This window comes from Equus quagga, chromosome 10, assembly GCF_021613505.1.
Source record: "Equus quagga isolate Etosha38 chromosome 10, UCLA_HA_Equagga_1.0, whole genome shotgun sequence".
Lineage (NCBI taxonomy): Eukaryota > Metazoa > Chordata > Mammalia > Perissodactyla > Equidae > Equus > Equus quagga.
The window spans coordinates 11,652,128-11,674,140 of NC_060276.1; positions in this window are offsets into that span (position 1 = coordinate 11,652,128).

Genomic DNA, 22,013 nt, shown 5'->3' on the forward strand with positions numbered 1-22,013 from the left:
GTCAAATAGAAGAAAGTCAGCATGTTAGGAAAAAATAGAATTTTTCATTATCCCTTTCCACATCAAAGAGAAACAGTTGTTAGACGATCCACTCTTTGGGATTATCAGTCACTCCTTTCTTACTTAACGGCATATAAATTTGAGAACTAACTATAATGGTTTAAAGATCCATTTCTACCCTTATTTCTCACTAACGCACACCAACAGGAGTCTCAGAGACTTATAGAGATGGTTGTACATCTTTACAGTAAAAAGGTCACATGATTAAGACATGATGGTTCCCAGTTAAATTTTATTCCCAAATTCATATATATTAATATGTCTACTAGTCACAAACAGCTTGTGGAAAGACTTCAACTTAATCGGTTTTATCAAAATGTTACCCTTATTAGTAGTGGAAGAAGATTGCTGAGAGGATAAAGATGTGTCCACAGAAAATGAGAAGATATTAGAAAAGTTCTTTCAAGTGGTAGATCTAAATGTTTAATTTGTCAGAGTCAAGTTTATATGGAAGCTAAGTTAGCAATGATAATTTGATTTTCAACAGCAATGCTAAATGGGATTGAATGCAGTTAAAGCGAATAAAGATTAACATCCAGAGCCACCTATAGAAATGGAGCAGTTTTCATCAAATTATACTGAGGGACAAACAGCTTATTTGGTTGCATGCTCCATTTTGCAGGAAAATTCCAGCATCTAAAACAGAATTCTGTGAACAAACTGTTTTATTAGACAAAATATTTCCCATAAACATACATACTGATGTGGTATTATTCCTGCTTTTGGGTACCTTCCCCACCCACGTTTGGATTACAAGTGATCCAAGCCCACTTGCATCCTTGAGCTAACATCAGGGAATGTTAGGGAAAACATTCACTCCAATGAAAGACCCCTATTTTAGAGGCATGCCTGCAATAAAACTATTCTGCATATAACAGCAGTAAGAATGCAACATATATTATCACATAAACCTGATTTTGTAAAAGTTCTAAGATTTCAGGTTACTTGTTTAAGACAATATAAGCCAAAACATTTAGGAATTGAAGTGCACTGTTAAGACACATTAACCAAGTCATGCACAGGTTACTTCTCACAATTCAGGGCATACACAGAAAGGCATTCAAAAGGAGGACTAAAGGGCCCAAGAGACAAAGAAATACTGGATATTTACTGAAGTAGATGGCCCCTGTCATGCCCTATAAAAATATTTTAAATACTATTTCTATTTGTTTTTTTTATATTCCATATATGAGTGAAATCATACAGTATTTGTCTTTCTCTGTCTAACTTACCTCACTTAGTATAATACCCTCAAAGTCTGTCCATGTTGTTACAAATGGCAGGATTTTATCTTTTTTATGACTGAGGAGTATTCCATTTCAATTATATGGTAACAGATGGGAACTACACTTTTGGTGGTGAGCGTGCTGTAGTACTTACAGATGTCAAATTATAATGTTGTACACCTGAAACCTATATAATGCTATGAAACAATGTTACCTCAATATATTTGTGTATATATATAAAATATATAATTTCTAGCATAGATTAAAAACTGTTTTACATTCTTTATAAATTTTGAGGAAAGTAGGAAAGCAATCTTATTTTATGGTTATTTTTTTAAAGAATGGCCTTGAGCTAACATCTGCTGCCAATCTTTTTTTTCTTCTTCTCCCCAAAGGCCCCCAGTACATGGTTGTATATTCTAGTTGCACGTCCCTCTGGCTGTGCCATGTGGGACACCGCCTCAGCATGGCTTGATGAGCAGTGCCATGTCCACGCCCAGGATCCCAACTGGCAAATCTCTGGGCCAACCAAGCAGAGTGCACAAACTTAACCACTCGGCCACGGGGCCAGCCCCAAGAAAATAATTTTAAAATTGAACTTTTAACATCCGTTTTTGATAATTAGCATATATTTTTCCCCTGAAACTCTACTGTTTACACCTTTATCTTTCCTTACATTTTTCTCACCCCTTTTTGTCTCTAGTTTTACTCATTAACCATTAGTAACTCAATAACACTTTGTCTAAATATTAATTATGAAATACAAAGGAAGATGAGTATTGAAAAGAGATTAAGTAAAAGTGAAAATTTGGAAAAGCTATTTTATAAAGAAAAAAAAGAATAAGTGTGAGGAATGATATCAGCATCATGGCAGAGTGAGTTTTTCCCTTTGTCTCTCCCCTCTAAGTTACAAACAGTAGGACATCCAATGACCAACAAAGGGCTCTCTGCACACCACACCAGAACACCTAAGAAATCCATAAATCTGTACATATGAAGGTGGGTGGACTGGACCTCTTGGAGGCAAGAGAACTAGGGGAGAAGTGGTAGCAGCTCCTGAGAGGGGAGTTTCCAGGATCTCTGGCTCTGACTGAGAAGAGAGGCTCCAGGAACTGAGCTAATACCCATGATCAGAGGCCCCAGGAATCCAGGCAGCTCATGCCCCCAGAGACACCAGGAATCACAGCAGGTCTGCGACTGGAGACTCCAGGAACCATGAGATACCTAGGACCCAGCCCCTTGACCCATCAGTGGCAGAGCCTCCAACATCAGCCCTTCCAACAGCAGGGGCTGCATCCAAAACATGAATACCCCTGGCAGTAGCAATGGTGCCCATGACCAGAGTTTTCAGAAAGTGCACCAGAGGCTGCAGGAGGAGCAACAGCACCTGCGGCTCAGCCCTTACCCCACCTCCTGCAGTGGCAGATGCTGCCCACAACTTGAGGCTTCAGAAAATGCAGTGGCACTTTCAGCTTAGCCCCTACCTGGCCCCCGGCAGTGGTGGGTGGTGCCTGCGACTTGACACTTCAGGAGCCACAGCAGTACCCATGACTCAGCCCCCAGTGGCAACATTCCTGAACTGGCCCTACCAGCAGTGGGGCTGCATACAGGACCCTGGGCCCCTGGCAGTGGCAGTGACATCTTGGAACCTAGAGACCCTGGCAACTGTGTTGCCAGCACCTCGAGATAACCCAGGAGTAGCAGCACAGATGATGCACTTGGCAGCAGCACCTGAGCCCATGGAGAGCCCATGGAGATCCAGTGGGGGAACAAGAGACCCAGGCAAACTCAGAAGCAGCAGAGGTGCTCACAGCACCCTGCTGTGACCCAAGTGGTGACACCCGTGACTGTAGCAACATCATAAGCAGCAATGCACCAGCAACCTCAGAGGTACAAGCAACACAAGGAGGGCACTGGAAATGCCCCTGGGAGAGGCAGTGGAGGGTGAAAAGTGCAGGCTCTCAGATACAACCAGAAACAGCTTGGAATCAAAGTAACCAAAGCCTTACCCAAATAAGAAAGGTGTTAACTACCACAAATGCACTGGCAGAGGAACAACTCATCAAGCACCATTAAGAACTACAGTAACACTGTTGCACAGAAAGAAAATTATAACTCTCCAGAAACCAAACTTGAAGTCACGGAAGATTACACTCTACCTGACAGAGAATTCAAAATAGCTGTCATGAAGAAACTCAAGGAGTTACAAGAAAACTCAGAAAGACAGTTCAATGAACTCAGGAATAAAATTAAAACAGAAGGAGTACTTCACCAAAGAGATTGAAATTCTAAAAAAAAAAAAAAAAACCAAACAAATTCTGGAGCTGAAGAACACAATGAGATGAAAAAAAGTAGAAAGCATTGGAAATAGAGCAGACCATATGGAAGAGAGAATTAGTGAGTTCAAGAATGGAAATCTAAAAACAATTCAGGTAGAAGAGGAGAGGGAAGATTTTTTATAAAATGGAGAAATCCTATGAGAAATATCCAACTCTATTAGGAAAAGCAATGTAAAGATAATGGGTATCCCAGAAGGAGAAGAGTGAGAGAAAGGAGTAGAGGGCTTATTTTAAAAAATAATAGCTGAGAACTTCCCAAATGTGAGGAAGGAACTGGAGTACATGAAGCTAATAGAACACCTAATTATATCAATACAAAAAGACCTTCTCCAACACACTTATATTAAAACTGTCAAAGTCAACGACAAAGAAAGAATATTAAGGGTGGCCAGAAAGAAGAAAATAACTTAGAAAGGAACTGCCATCAGGCTATCAAGGGATTTCTTAGCAGAAACTCTACAGGCTAGGAGACAATGGAATGATGCATTCAAATATTGAAAGACAAAAGCTATCAGCCAAAAATACTCTATCCAGCATAATTATCCTTCAGATAAGAAGGAGAAATAAAAGCTTTCCCAGACAAACAAAATCTGAGGGAGTTCATCACTACTAGACCTGCCTTACAAGAAACGTGGAAATGAGCCCTCATACCTGAAATAAAAAAGTGAAGGTTTACAAAGCTTTGGGCAAGCTGATCAATAGACAGACAGAATCAGAAAACTGCAACTCTATATCAGAATAGGTTAGTAAACACTTAATTATAACATAAAGGCTAAAGGGAAAGAAAGCATCAAAAATAACTGTAACCACTTCAATTTGGTAACAAACTCACAATACAAAAAGGGATAATTTGTGACAACAAAAACATAGAAGGGAAAGAGGAAAAAGATGGAACCTGCATAGGCCAATAGAGATAAGATACTATCAGCAGAAAAAGGACTATCTCATCTATACAAACCTCATGGTAACCACAAAACAAAACATCAGAACAGAGTCACAAAACAAAAAAAAGAGGAAACTGAGAAACACATCACAGAAAACCACCAAACTGAAATGGCAGACAGAAATACAAGGAAAAAGAAACAATAGAAATATAGAACAATCAGAAAACAAAAGATAAAATGGGCACAGGATCTGAACAGACACTTTTCCAAAGAAGATATACAGATGGCTAACATGAAAAGATGTTCAACTTCACTAATTATTAGGGGAATGCAAATCAAAACTACACTGAGATATTACCTTACACCCATTAGAATGGCTATAATCACCAAGACAAAAAATAACAAATGTTGGAAAGGATGTGAAGAAAGGGGAACCCTCATTCACTGTTGGTGGGAATTCAAACTGCTACAGCCATTATGAAAAAAAGTATGGAGACTTCTCAAAAAAATGAAAATAGAAATATCATATGACCCAGCTATCCCACTAGTGACTATTTATCCAAAGAACTTGAAAACAACAATACAAAGAGACACATGCACCCCTATGTTCGTTGCTGCATTATTCACAATAGCCAAGACATGGAAGCAACCTAAGTGCCCACCGACTGATGATTGAATAAAGAAGATGTGGTATATATATGTATATACAATGGAATACTACTCAGCCATAAAAAAAGACAGAATCGTCCCATTTGCAACAACACGGATGGACCTTGAGAGTATTATGTTAAGCGAAATAAGCTAGACAGAGAAAGACAAATACAGAATGATTTCACTCATATGTGGAAGATAAACTAACACATGGACAAAGAGAACAGATTGGTGGTTACAGGAGGGGAAGGGAATGGGGGAGGGCAAAAGGAGTAAAGGAGCACATTTGTATGGTGACAGATCACAACTAGACTTTCGGTGGTGAACACAATGCAGTGCATACAGAAGTCAAAATACCATCACATACACCTGAAATTTATATAATGTTATAAACCAATGTGACCTCAGTAAGAAAACAGAATAAGTATGGTAGCCATGAAATCTCCTCCCTTTACTATGCGTCTCAGAATTTGAACTATAGAGAGTATATTTTACTGATGGTCCCAGCTGCTGTGTTCTGAAATCTATCACTGTATTTGCACTGAAGCCATGCTTTCCAGGAGCTTCTCCTAGAAAGTGACTGAACAAGGCAGGGATGCTAACGCAAGTTCATTCCTGGGAGAAGCAGGACTTCTCCAGCAGCCAGCTTTACTTTGAGGACCCCACCCATCGGCCTCGCCAAACTTCCTTAGAACTGCACTTAGTCTAAGATTCTTTCAACCCCCTCTTCCTTCCTTTTCTAACTCCTTCACAAGGATCAACCTGCCTCATGATTTTTCAGCTATCCCAGCCTCCTCTGGCAACCTTAACATTTTCCCTTATAGACATTCTCCCTAATAACTATCTGTGTGTCTAATCCCATCTTGGCATCTGCTTCTTGGGGACCTAGACTTGCACAATTAATACCAAGAGTGGTCTGAGAAAGCAAGCAATAATATGGAGATTTTAGACTGGCTCACTCACTACCTAGCAGAGGAAGAGGACACCATCCTGGTTGGTAGATGGAATATAGATAGTCTCCGACACACAGTGGTGGCACAATTGCTAAAGATTCCTCAGTACTGACCTGGGAAATGTCCTAGTGGAGGGAAATGTTGTAAGTGTGATGATTCAGGCGGTTGAGAGATATGGGTATAACAATGCCTTCAAAAACAGGAGTTGGCTGGTCACCAATAAATTACAATAACACACTGAAGAGAGACAATGAGAGTCTATAGGCCTCTAACAAGCAGTTAATGGCTAAGTGTGAGAACAAGGCCTAGGTGGTAGCTCACAAAGAGGCCCTTATCTCCTGAAGTGAAGAGCAAACACAGCTAAAGACCTAACTGTTAAAGATGCAGAGCCAGAGATATTTATCCAAGATAAGATCAGTTATGTGCAGGAAAGGGTCCCTGGTAGGAAAAACCTGGGACACTGAACTATACAAATAGAACATGTAGATGGAAGACCCTGAAGATGTTAGCTCTGCATCCTTCTGTCTTGAACACATGGGATTGCAGAGGTGGCTCACCCTTCCCTAGTAGGTGTAAGTGCTTCTGCTGTATTAGAACGTGCTGCAAAGGCTTCTCCCTTGCAACATAACAGATGCTCCACTAAGAAGCTGCCCTCACTTCCTCTTGAGGCTACCAGGACAATAACTGAGGTTAAATCCCAGTATAACCCAGATGAGGATGTGCTGGGCCTGATATATAAGGAAAGTGACTATATGCTGAAAAAGTTAGTCCGTGTGTATCTGTGGGATCCATGAGAGTATTCCTGGGATTGGATTCTGAGGCTGTTGGTCCAGGGCAATGGAATGTAAGACAGAATAACCAAGAATTCATTGACTTTGGAGTACTTTCTTAAGACACAAAATTTTACACCCTGGTGAAGACCTCATGGGTGCAGGCACATATTTACTTGGGGTATCATTGAAGCCTGGAAAAAGCTATGGCCAATATTCAATGAGGAGGAAATGCTTAAGTTGTTCTAGCAGATAGTAGAGGAAAGAATAAAGGGGCTACGAGAGGGAGAAGGAAGTTGAGAATGGTAGAGTGAGGTGCTCAGCAAATCTTCTCTCCAAAGGCAATTATAAAATTGGATAAAAACAAAAATCTTTAAGTTGTCAAAAAACAGCTATTTCAGAACTCTAAATTGACCAAAGGCATACAACATATTGAAAAGCACTTATATAAGAAAATGTACTAAACTTTGGTAAGAACAGTGGGAGTCTTTGATGTTGCATTCCCATCCCCGCCAGCTCTGAGAATTACATTGAAAACCAGCAGCTCTGCCGCCAGAGGGTACTGACTTGAGTAAATGCCCAAAGCCTTGGCACATTGTCAAAAATAACAGACTTTAGTGGTAAACAAGAGGGGAAGGCCAATATCACAGCTGCTTGAGACTGCAATCCTACTTGGGGCAAGCAACATACTGGCCAGAAATTTAAAGAGAAACAACACAGTCATCATAAGCCTTGATAAGCTACCAAATATCTCTGGTGTTCTGGAAGGCTGTGCACATGTATGAGGCTGTTTGCATTCCGAAGAGACTGGAGAAGACTCCAGAGCTCTACTTCTGCTGGTTGAATACAAGGCCTTGCACATACACAGAGAAGACAGGAAAAGACCCAGTAGAAAGTAAAAGCTGAGGCAGTCTCATAACTTGCCTCAATTTTGAAAGCCATCCCCACAGATCCATTTGCAAGGGTGGAAGCCTTACTGTCTCAAGATGTTTAAGCAAAACCTCTGAATAAACACTGGCTGACTACTATATTTAATAAGCCAGTCACAGCTCCTAGGAAGCCATGCATAGAAATGAAAACAACTGGGCAGAGACACTGTAGAGAAGACAGACTGTTAAAAAAATAATTCAGACAAGTTACTAAACAAACAAAAACAAAAAGCAACAACAACAACTTCCAAGAGAGCAGATGAGAGTATATACTTGCTATAATACACTACCTAAATATCCAGTTATCAACAAAATCTTACATAACACAAATAAGAAATGAAGATCACTCCATACACAGAAACAAAAGTGGTCAATAGAACCTGCCTCTATGGGCCAGGAAGATAGATAAAACTTCAAAGCAGCTGTTATAAATATTTTTATAGAGAATTAAAGAAAACACTGCTTAAAGAATTGATGAAAATGTGATGACAAATAGCCATCAAAGAAAAAATATTTACAGAGAGATAGAAATGTTTAAAGGAATCAAGTTGCAAAGTACAGTAATTGAAATAAATAATTTCCTCAACAGCAGATCTAAAGTGGTAGAAGAAAGAATCAGCAAACTTAAAGACAGATCAATAGAGATTATTCAATCTGGAGAACAGAAAGAAAAAGAAGGAAGGAAAATGAACAGAGCCTCAGAGACCTAAGAGTCACTAACAAGCACACAAAAACAGGTATAATGGAGGTCTCAGAAGGAGAATAAAAAGAAGAAAAATATATGAAGAAATAACTGCTGAAACTTTCCATATTTGATGAAAAACATTCATCTATATACCCACAAATCTCAACAAATTTCAAGTGAGAGAAGCACAGAGATCTACACCTAGATACTTCATAATCAAAGTGTTAAAAGCAGAAAAAAAGACTCATGATTTAAAGGGAAGCACATTAAGATTAACAATTGAATTCCCATCAAAAGCAATGAAGGCCAGAAGGCAATGGGAGATGTAGCAAATAATAGAAAGAAAGAAAAAAACCATCAACCAATAATCCATATCCAGTAAAACTATCCTTCAAAAATGAAGAACTAAGGGTATTCCTACAAAAACCAAGACTGAGAATCATCACTAGCACATCTGTCCTATTAGAAATACTAAGAGAAGTCCTTCAAGCTAAAAGGAAGTGACAGCAGATGGTAACTTGAATTCACATGAAAAAACAATTATCTATAAAAGGTAATGATGTAGTTAAGTACCAAGGCAGTATAAATACACTTTTTATTTTTCTCCTCTTACCTTATTTAAGATACAACTGCTAAAATAATAATTATAAAATTGCAAGGTTGGGCTTATAACATATAAAGATGTAAAATATACACGAAAAAATAGCATGAAGGAGTAGTGAGGGAATAGAAGAATATTAAAGAAAATTTCTATATTTTACTAGAATTTAGTATTAATTGAAGTAAGTTGTGATAAGTTAAGATGCATACTATAATCCCAGAGAAACTGTTAAAACATAACTCAAAAAATATAGTAAAAATATCAATAAATGAGTTAAAATGGTACACTAAAAAATATCGATTTAACACAAAACAAAATAGTAAGGGAGGAACAGAGGAACAAAAAAGATATGTGACAATAGAAAACATGTAGCAAAATGGCAGGGGTAAATCCAACCATATAGATAATTACATTAAATGGAAAAGAATTAAACATAAATCAAAAGGCAGATTCTCAGACTGAATTTAAAATCACAATCCAGGGGCCGGCCTGGTGGCACAGCGGTTAAGTTCGCACGTTCTGCTTCAATGGCCCAGGGTTTGCCAGATCAGATCCCAGGTGTGGACATGGCACTGATTGGCAAGCCATGCTGTCGTAGGTGTCCCACATAGAAAGTAGAGGAAGATGGGCACGGATGTTAGCTCAGGGCCAGTCTTCCTCAGCAAAAAGAGGAGGATTGGCGGCAGATGTTAGCTCAGGGCTAATCTTCTTCTTCAAAAAAAATAAAACTTCAATCCAATTATATTCTGTCTATGAGAGACACACTTTAGATTCAAAGATACAAATAGGTTCAAAGTAAAAGGATAGAGAAAGATATACCACATACATAGCAACCCAAAGAGAACTGGAGTGGTTATACTAATATCACACAAAAGTAATTTTAAGACACAAATTACTAGAGATAAAGAGGGACATTTTATTTGTCAGTTCATCAGGAAGCTATAACAATTAAAGAATACATACCTAACAATCCAAAATACAAGAAACAAGAGCTGACAGAATTGAAGGGGAAAATAGACAATTCAACAGCAATAGAGATTTCAATATCCTCCTCTCAATAACTGAGAGACAGAAAATCAGCAAGGATATAAAAGACAAGAACAACACTATCAACATACTTGACCTGACATCTATAGAATACCCCACCCAATAACAACAAATTCACATTTTCAAGTGTATGTGGTACATTCTCTAGGATAGATCATATACTAGGCCATGAAGTAAATCTCAATAAATGTAAAAGTACTGAAATTATAGAAAGTATGTTCTCCAACTAAAATGGAATTAAATTAGAAACCAATGACAAAAGCAAATATTAGAAATTAACAAATATTTGTAAATTAAAGAATGTACTTATAAATAACCCACAGGTCAAATGTCAAATAATAAACCACAAGGGAACACGGGATGTATTTTGAATTGAACAAGAACAAAAATACAACGTATCAAAATGTATGAGACGTAGCCAAAGAAGTGCTTAGATGGAAATTCATAGCTTTAACCATCTGTACTAGAAAAGGGGAAAGATCTCAAATCATTAACCTAAACTTCCACCTTGAGAAATTAGAAAAAAAGCAAACTAAATGCAAAGAATGCAGAAAGAAGGAAATAATAAGGATGAAAGTGGAGATCAACAAAATAGAAAACAGAAAAACAATAGAGAAAATCAGTATAACCAAACTGGTTCTTTGAAATGATGAACAATAATTGACAACCTTTAGCAAAACGAAACAAGAAAAAAAGAAGACATGGATTACCAAAATCAGGAATGAAAGAGACGACAGCTCCACCGACCTAACAGAAATTAAAAGGATTATGAGAGAATACTATGAACAACCATATGCAAACAACTTAGAAAATTTAGATGAAATGGAAAAACTCCTAGAAAAATGCAAACTACTGAAATTGACTAAAGAATAAATAGAAAATCTGAATCAATCTATAACCAGTGAAGAGATTGAATTAGTGATTGAAAACCTCCCCACAAAGAAAAGTCCAGGCCCAAATGGCTTCACTTGTGAATTTTACCAAACATCTGACAAGAATTAACAATTCTGCACAAACTCTTCAAAAAATAGGGGGGAACGCTTCCTAACTCATTCCATGAGGCCGGTATTACTCCAATACCAAGACCAAAGACATCACAAGGAAAGAATACTACAGACCAACATCCCTTATGAATATAGATGCAAAAATCCTCAACAAAATACTCACAAACTGAATCTAGCAGCATAGAAAAAGGACTATACACCATGGCCAATGGGATTTATCCCAGATGTGCAAGGTTGGTTCAAAATACAAAAATTAGTCAGTGTAATATGCCATATTAGTTGAATAAAGGCGAAAAAATCACATCGCATCATTAGACACAGGAAAAACATTTGACAAAATCCAAAACACTTTCATAATTAAAAAAAACACTCATGATAAAAACACTTGTACAAGTGTAAGACCTGTACACTGAAAACTACAAAACAATGCTGAGAGAAATTACAGAAGATCTAAACAAATGGAAAAACATTCTATATTCATGGATTGGAAAACTCAATATTGTTCAATGGAAATTCTCCCCAAATTGATTAACAGATCCAATGCAATCTCTATCAAAATGTCAGTAGGCTTTTTTTTTTTAATACAAATTGACAAACTGACCCTAAAATTTACGTGGATATGTAACAGACACAAAATGGGTGAAACAATCTTGAAAAAGAAGTTGGAAGATTTGTATTTCCCTATTAAAAAATTTACGAGGAAGCTACACTTATCAAGTAGAAAAATAACTTGACCAGTTGACATTAGCTATCCATTGTCATTGGCCAGCCCAGAACTGTCAGGATGGGCACTGGAATGGAACGGCCACGGTGGCAAAGAAAGAGATTGCTCATGCGTCCAGCAGCATAAACTTCCACTCACCAAGGCCAAACTAGCTATTGCTGCTTCTCAATGTCCAAACTGTCAGCAACAGAGACCAAGTCGGTGCTCCTGGTATGGCATTATGCCTCAAAGAGAACTGCCGGCCACTTGGTTTCAAATTGACTATAATCACACCCTCCCGTCCTGGATGGGTCAGTGATTCATACTCACAGGGATAAATATTTATTCCAGCAATGAGTTTTCCTTTCCTTCTTGCAGAGCTTCAGCTGACACTGCTATCCTCGGGCTGACAGAATGCACAGACATGGAAGTATACCACAGTGAAGGAGGTATAGGAGTGGATCCATGACTATGAGACCTACTGGTTATATAACGTACCACACCCTTCAAAAGCAGCCAACCTCGGGGCCAGCCTCATGGCCAAGTGGTCAAGTTCAAGCACTCTACTTTTGTCGCCCAGGGTTCACCATTTTGGATCCTGGGCTCGGACCTACATACCACTCATCAAGCCATGCTGAGGTGCTGTCTCACATAGAAGAACTGGAAGGACCGACAACTATCATATACAACGATGTACTGGGGTGGGGAGTTGGGGGAAAAGAAAAAAAAGAAGATTGGCAACAGATGTTAGTTCAGGGCCAATCTTAAAAAAAAAAAAAAGCAGCAACCTCAGAGATTGCTGGAATGGGTTTTTAAAGGCACAGCTGAAGCACTAGCTTGGGGACAATACTCTGAAAGAACGGGGTGCCATCCTAAGAAATGCAGTCTATGTATTAAATTAAAACCTCAATACAGTGTAGTATCCTCACTAGGAAGAGCACTTGGGTCTGAGAATTAAGGAACGGAAGCAGGAGTGGCCCCACTTAACATCACTCCCGGTGACCAACCAGGGATTTTATGCTTTCTGTTATCTCAACTCAGCTTCCCAGGGTTGTAGGTCCTGTTTCCCAAAGGGGGCACACTCTTTCCAGGGGACACAGCAAGGGCCCCGTTGAACAACAAGTCAGAGCTGATGGAACTGAAAATCAGAGCTCTGGATTCCTTGTGCCAAAGGCCCAGCTTGCAAGAAGAAGAATCATGACACTGGCAGGGATAATTGACCCTTATCAGTAGAAGGAGATGGGAGCACTTTTACACAAGGGGTCCTGCAGGAATTGGGTCTGAACCCCACCTGATGCAGTTGGGTACACTTTCCCCATTGTAACTGTGAATGGACAAGTGCAGCAATGCCATTCTGAGAAGGGTGTAAATTCCAAGGGTTCAGACCACTTAAGAATGAAGGTTTGAGTCACATCACCATGTAAGCTGCCAAGACCTGCTGAGGAGACAACTGAGGGCAAGGTGAATTTAGAATGCATAGTGGAGGAGGGAGAGAATGATTACCAGTTGTGGCCCCAAAATCAACTGCAATGGGTAGGGCTGTAGGTTACCCCCCTAACCTCCCTCTTCTGAGTTCTTCTCAGAAGAAAGTACATGGGAACCATGGAGCAGCTGCTCCCTGAACCTGTGTGGAGAAGCAGATCTGTATAAAGCAATGGAAGGACTCGTGATCATGAAAATGCACCGTTCAGATCCCCAACCCCAGAGTGAAACTGACCAATGGTCCCAGCTGCTGTGCTCTAAATCCATCACTACATTCAGACTGAGGCTATACTTCCAGGGACTCAGAGCAGCAGGCATACTAAGGCAGACCCATTCCTGGAAGACGCAGGCCTCCTTGGGCTATTAAGAAAACCCTGTGAATGGCTTGGAAAATTTTCTAGGTCACTGATGCTCAAAGCATCGTGTAGATCCACTGCACTGAGTTGGGATGACTAAATCTTCTAGGGCTTAGAATTCCACCAGTTTTAGGAACACCTATAAACCTGCCCTACTCCTCCCTCTCACCTGCAGAAAATACCACCACCACTCTCCTAACACATACACACATAATTGGTTTAAATTCCTCGGAGATGACACCAAAATTACGTAGAGATGTCTCTCTGGGATTTAAAATTATAATAATTGTATTTTAACTCTTTTTTTCCATAATTGTAGGAAATCAGCAAATGGAACATGATATAGTAGAAAGAGCAATAGGCAAGAAGTCAGAAAAAATGATCCCAACTCTGTTACTAAGAAGCTGTGTGAGCTTGAGCAGGGTCCCTTTGCTCTCTGGGCCTTACTTTCCTCATGTGTAAAACAAGGACGTTTGATTAGATTATCTCCAACCATACCCTCCCCCCTTTTAGCTCCAAATATGATTCTGTGGACAATTCACATGCTTTCAGTTCAACCAATGGAATTACTACATTATTCATACCCTTAAGTGACCACAAGGTGTCAGAATGTGCTCATCTAACACTTAAATAGTCCTCAATTAATTCCGATTATTTTGCATGAGACTAGAAAACTACTTTTCATATATTTCACACATTTCGAGAACCTTCATAACAGCCCTATTAAGGAGCAAGGCAAATGTTATCAGTAAAATTTATCGTGGAGATAATAGGGAGCCACCCAGATAGCTTCTACCACCCAATAATTAGCCCTTACCTTCTCCCAGACACTACAGGCTTATTTTCTGCACTAAGCCTTCAGTTGTGTTATTTTTGTCCCCCAAACCCAAATTTTACACATTGTTCAAAAACCTAGCTTTACCCCATTTGCATTATCAATGATAATAATCTCTAGAAATAAACCTGATACAAAACGCATAAGATCTACATGAATACAACTATAATATTTTACTGAGGGATATGAAAGATGATGGAGATAAATGAAGACATCCTCCTGGGTCTGGAAAAGTCAGTTCTCCACAAATTAATCTTAATCCAACACATTTTTTTCCCCATTAAAGTTGAAAAATCTCAGTCTAATTATTCATCCAGAAGAGAAAATGGGCAAGAGTGGTCTGGATTTTTTTTAACTTCTAGAAAACATTAAGAAAAAATTAAAAAGTTACACATCTTACAAAATATCAAAGCATTTTAAACTACAGTCATTGAAACAATGAAATGGCACAGGACTAGGAAGGCAGATCAATGGACCAGAATAGAGTCCAGAAGCAGATCCTGTATATATAGAAATTCAGTATATGGTAACAGCTGAATTGAAAATAAGTGATAAAAAGATTCAATAAATAGTAACTGAAGAATCAACTGTATTTTGAAAAATAAGATTAACTGAAATGCTAATTGTATGCCATAGTGAATTCTAAATGAAGAAAAGATCTTTAAAAAAAGTTCTATAATAATAGGAAAGAACAAATATCTTCCTTCTATATGCTTCATTTTCCTTTTCTGAAAGAAGAGATAATAATACCTACCTCATGGGGCCGCTGTGAATGTTAAAAAGCTGTTGAAAGGCATGTTGATAAATACTGGGTGGATGTTAGCAGTGTAACTGAATTGCAATAAATATTTAGTAATAAGTGAATTTTTGCGTTAGACTGGGAAAATACAGAACCGGAAAATATCTCACTTGTTCCAAATCACTCAGTATATAATTGGTCCAGAATTGGCAACCAAGCCACGATTAGAACCTGGGTCCTCCTGAGTTTCAGCTCAATTCTTTTTGCTATAGATTCTCTCCTTTTTTTAAATATTAGAATACTATTTTAACACTGAAATGTTTCTCTGACTTCCACGCGATCGTATCTGTTCATTTAGAAACTCTTAACTGGTAAACTGCTACTATAAAGTCAATAACATTTTAAAATCAATTTGTATTTACAAATACAACATAACAGTTATTTACATACATTGAAAAGCTACAGTATGTTTATTTTCTGAGATATTATTTATTCAGTCCACAGTAAATGCCTGGCGTAGACCCTAGGGTAGGAACCACTGAACTGTGGACAATGCTCTGGTTTTTTACAGCAGAGAAAGTGTTCAATCAGAATAATCAAAACACCAATTGCAGCCTGAGTCTACAGTCCTGGGTCGCCTCTCAATAGGGACTTTAATCCTACAGGTATAGCGGAAACTGATAGCCATTTGGAAAAAGGGGCTAAATCTTATAGGCAAAAGTAGTTCCACTATGGCATCAGCACAGCAATTTACTCTATCAAAAGATTCATTTCTCATAAGATAAGCAATTCTTTTAACTTTACACCAGAAGAGGAGGAGTTTGGGTCCAAACCTGGAAGGGACATATCGTGGCTCCTTGGGCTCTGAGTCTCATCATAAAACCATCCCAGCACAGATATTATTCTGAACCAATGAGATATTGGGAAATATCCTGACAAAGATTTTGAAAAAATTGCAACAAAATGATAGCATTACATGTGTGACAGTTCCTGGCCCCAAATTTTGAATCAGATTTATGAAAGGTGCATGGGCTTGGCTCTTAGATGAAACAGGCACCGACCATGGTACTACCTACGTGCACTTGCCATCCCAATAGCACTTTCTCATTTCCACTGCTCAAAATTGTGATCAGCTTCTCAGTAGAATGAGACACTCAATAGTGAGTGTCTGGAAACAACTCTCTGCAGCACGAAAAAACTCCACTGCCTGTTAAAATAGACAGCAGAGGTCAGCAAAGCCCAGTCCACTCATCTACTCCTGGGAAGCCTTGCAGACCCTGACATTCACATTGCATATATCAGGTCCATTAGCAACCAAACCTCTCATAAGGATCCACAAGATAATTGAGAGAAGGTTTCTCCTAGATATAGAGAGTGAACCCTAATCGTTTCAGTATTGGTATAATAAGGACGAACAAAGCCTTCGCTCCTGCAATTATGCAGTAAACACAAACAACACAACAGGCTTCAGGAGACATTATTTTCAAATGAATGGGTTCCTCTCAGAATTGGTCAGGAGCAGGTGATATAATATACAAATAACACAAAGCATATATATGATATGTATCACACTTGAATAAGAAGACTGCAATTAAGCAAAACCATTTAAAACTGTAATTGATAATTTTTAAGTAAATATACCCTTGTAACCAAATGCAGATGGCAAACCCACTATACAGCTGACCTCTGGGCATGAAGAAGAAATAAACAGGAGGTGCATTACATGCTATTAATTATTTTCACTGCTACAGTTGTTTGCTATATAATACAGGTCAAGGGGTTATCCTGAAGCTTCTCCTAATATATTAGTAAATAAATTTGAACAGATTTTAATTTGCTAATGGAAAGGTCTGGGCCAGTTGCAAATAAGAGGGAGGCTACTTTGTCTCCTTCATTAGTATGCAACCAGGCTTACCCTTCCCATTCATATAAAATGTTACATTTCCATAAAGTGTAGTGTAATTTGTCAGAAAAAACTCTGTAAACTATATTAGAATAAAGATAAATTTGTATCATGTGGTCATCCTTCTTATAGAGCCTTTATGATAATTGCATATCTAACACCTGCCTCCAGTAATACCGCCTGCCAAGTAACACCACTCGGCCTCTTTGCCGTATGTAAAAATGACAGGGAATAAAATAGCTATTCCTCTAACTTATTTCTAACTATCTATACTTATAGCTCCAGGCTTTATTGCAATTCACTAGTGTTTTATTTTGTTTTGTTTCTCATACTGAAGACTCTTCCTGCTTGGCAGTTTTAAATATTTGGTCGACATTGTGGATTTATGATGCTTTCAGAAAGCTGACATTACAATAACAACAAATCATTGCGTGCTATGTGACAAAAGTCCTACTTTGAAGTGAAATGACTGTTTCAAGTTACATATTACAGACCATTTAATCTAGGTGTAGTTCATATTTTTCAGTGCCTCCTGCTCCCACCCCCAATCAATTGTTTGACCCACTGAAAATAATCACTAAAATTTGTAACATTTACATCCCAAATAAGCAAGAACCAAAATCTAAAGTTTAGAACTGCGGAAGTGAATTCTAGTTCTCCATTCTCATCTTCATTCTTCCTCCCCATTGGACCGCAGTACTCTCCCTCCAGCCAGCCATCCCTCCCCAGCCGCAGCCCCAGTCCAGGAGCCGCCTTCAGTGAGGCAGGAATCTTTGCTATTGTTATCCAAGTACGATTGGGAGTTCCCTAGATTTCCATTCCATCTTTGGGGCAAATCAGTGCTAGGCAAGTCCTTTCAGGTGTCAGGACAGAGAAGGCCAGCTGGACTGGCTGGTTCCTCAGCTTCACGTCAGAGGCTCAGGAAGGGATGCCCCACACAGTAATAGGACGGAGTGGCAGGGCTGAATAGCAAGCCTTTTTGAACAGATAAATGTAGAGTCTACCTGCCAGGATTGTGACTTTGTAAGGGAAGAGCTCAAATTCACCATCAAGGGGAGAGACTATTAAGGACAGTCAACAACAGAAGAAGCAAAACTGACATGAGAAAATCTGGGTTTACAAAATCTGATAGTTTAAGGAGTTAAATTGACTGAAAAATCTCGTAAGACTTCTCGCAGGCTTTCATTCTCACTTTTATATTGATGGCTTAAATCTACATTTCCAGTCTTGAGCTCTCACACAAATAAGTATTACTGATTTAGTGTTTTGTGGTTTCAGAAAATGCTTTGAAGATTATTGTTGGATTAGATGTTCTCCATAGCCCTTGAAGTTGGGAGGGCTCAGAGACGTGCAGTGGTTTGCTTCATCACACAGCAGGGACTCAGGTACTGGCCCAGTGACTCCAAATTCCAAACTCTTTCCACAACCCCATGCTGCTTTCCCCCAACCTTAAGTACCTAAGAGCTGTGCCACACTCCATGCCAACTGCCAGGGGAAGAGCCTAGGTGAGTGCAGGTTGACGTTCTGAAATCCCTCACCACATTTCCCCACACCTTCCTCCCCCTTATCAGGCTCTTTGGCTGAGACCTCGAAACTGCGGAGAATGCTCAGATGGCCTTGACCAAAGAACAACCTGCCACCTCCAGCCCCTCCAACTCTGGCCGTCACTCTGCAGAGTGGCAAACGCCCTCTCTCAGCAAGTGGCAAGTGTCTTCTGCACCTGGAATGGGAAGAGACACTACTGTTCACATGATTCAGTTTGGGAATCTGGTTGCAGGTAGGCAGGTAAGTATCAGCCTGACGCTCTCACTTCTCAGGGGCTAGAGCCGTCTGGGACACAGACCAGCACTCTCCAGAGGGGCTTCATAAGAAGCTGAAGTGAATTAAATTGATTTCCCAACATGGATAGCACAAAGGACCCCAAGATCCCCTGCCATCCGGTCAAAGACTCCTACCCCACATCCCCCCCTTAAATTGAAGAGAAAGGAAATCGTGGCTGAAGTCCCCATCTAGAACCTCCTGAAGGGATGCAGAACTTCCAGACAAGCCACCTCACCCACATCACTCAACAGAGTTTTGGCGTCTTAATAAGGGACAAACCAAATTTAGTCCAAATGGAGAAAAAAATAAGACACTGATTGTACCATTTAATAACTGCAAGAGAGACAGAAAACTTAAGTAAGGCCAGGTATCAAAATGCACCTCGCCTGGACAAGCACGGGGCCCATTCATCACCAAGTCCTCATCTTTTCATGTGTGACTTTCTACAAAAATAGAGGACCTTATTTTTAATGAGCTCAAGCAATATCTTTCTGGAACACCATCATCTTCATTTTGGAAAAGTACAATCTCCTTTAAAAAGAAATCATTGCAAGCAGCAATAGCAGAGTGTACCTCTGTGGTACTGGAATCTCCTCAGTAGCAGTCCCTTCTCTATTCTAGATTGTCACTCACAACATTTCACATTAAAGTAACATGAGGCAATACCTCCCCGGTCAGTGTGGGCTGATAGCTCTGCTCCAAAAGCACTTGCTGCCTGCATGTAATAGAGACTCTATATTTTATTAAGCTCAACGTTGGTATCTTTTTGGTAATACTTTCCTGTTTTATTCTGTGCAGTACTTTGGCAACCAGGCATAAGAAATGGCAGGAAGAAGAGTATATGTTAATCCTTACTAATTTCCAACCCTTTCACTTTCTTTTGTGATGCAAAAAAAAGAAAACCCCTATTTAGAAACTGGGAGGAATGGAAGAGCACCCAAGTCAGTCCCCTTAATTACAATAATGCCTCAAGGATTATTCAAACATAGGTCAAAGTCAGGTACTTTTTTTTTTTTTTTTTGAGGAAGATTAGCCCTGAGCTATCTACTGCCAGTCCTCCTCTCTTTTTTTTGCTGAGGAAGCCTGGCCCTGAGCTAACATCTGTGCCCATCTTCCTCTATGTGGGACACCGACCACAGCACGCCTTGCCAAACGGTGCCATGTCCGCACCTGGGGTCTGAACCTGCGAACCCCGGGCCCCTGAAGCAGAACATACGAACTTAACCACTGTGGCACCAGGCCGGCCCCCAAAGTCAGGTACTTTTAATTCCAAATCTATTCCCTCTTTTTTATGGCAGAAAATAGAACCAAAACAAACAGAACCACTAGCACCTTGCACGTTAAGGCACCATTGTATAGGTTGCTTTAAAATACTAAATGTCTGCTAACTAGCCGTTTTTCCTCAAAATGCAGGCAGTTATTAAGAGCTTCGCGGATATTCCCACTACACAGATGAAAAACTGAAATAAAGCTGGGAGAAGCCACTGAATTCATAGAGCATAGCTGAATGCTTCCCTTTATAGCTCAGCAGAAGTACACTGGGCATTGATCAAGGGAGGCCCGTCATGACACTCCAGGAGGGAGGTCAGCAAGCCTTTAAACAAAATCATTGAGGTAAACAGGGGACTTTCCCCTCTCCTGGATAGCTGTCTCAACTCTCCACTTTACTTTACATAGAAAGATAAAACTCATGTGATCATTTTAATAACCAGCACTTGAGGTTATAAGTCTCCACTCCATTTTTTTTTGCCTTTATAAAATATGAATTAATTTTCTGCCTTCGATTATCTCCCTGCAAGAGCTATAGAAAGTTTGGAAGGGGCCAGCCCGGTGGCAAAGCAGTTAAGTGTGCATGGTCTGCTTCTCGCCGGCGCGGGGTTCATTGGTTTGGATCCCGGGTATGGACATGGCACCGCTTGGCAAAAGCCATTCTGTGGTAGGCGTCCCATGTACAAAGTAGAGGAAGATGGGCATGGATGTTAGCTCAGGGCCAGTCTTCCTCAGAAAAAAGAGGAGGATTAGCAGCAGATGTTAGTTCAGGGCTAATCTTCCTCAAAAAAGAAAAGAAAATTTGGAAATCCAAGAAAAGTTGCAACCTGGAAAGAAAAAATAAAGCATCAAACGGTAAATTTGACATCTTGGTTGGTAGTTTATATTATTCAAAGCCTAAAAGAATTGTTCTCCAATCTTATAAAATTAAATATAGTTAAAATTTAAGCCAAATGGGGCCAACCTGGTGGTGTAATGGTTAAGTTCACACGCTCCACTTTGGCAGCCCAGAGTTCACAGGTTCAGATCACAGGCACAGACTCAGCACCACTCATCAAGCCATGCTGTGGTGGCATCCCACATAAAATAGAGCAAGCTTGGCACAGATGTTAGCTCAGCAACAATCTTCCTCAAGCAAAAGGAGGAAGATTGGCAACAGATGTTAGCTCAGGGCCAATCTTCCTCACACACACACACACACACACACACACGTACACACACACACACACAAATTAAGCCAAATGGATTTTGCCAGTATATTTGCCTAATACAATACATTAGAGTAAAATAACACAGAGTAGGTTGTAGTTTAAAATACTGCACATAACAAGACCACATCCCAGCTGCTTTTATTAGGAGGAAAGAAAAAAGCTTAGAAAAATCTATTGCTGGAAAAAGTGATAGGTTAAATCCTTCTAAAGTCATTTTATCGGGGCTGGCCCCATGGCCGAGTGGTTAAGTTTGTGTGCTCCACTGCAGGTGGCCCAGTGTTTCGTTGGTTCGAATCCCGCGCGCGGACATGGCACTGCTCATCAAACAAGCTGAGGCAGCGTCCCACATACCACAACTAGACGGACCCACAACGAAGAATATACAACAATGTACTGGGGGACATTTGGGAGAAAAAGGAAAAAAATAAAATCTTAAAAAAAAGTTGAAAGCTTTAAAAAAAATAAAATAAAATAAAGTCATTTTATCAAAACATCCTTGTGGGCTAGCCCCGTGGAATAGTGGTTAAGTCTGGCACACTCTACTT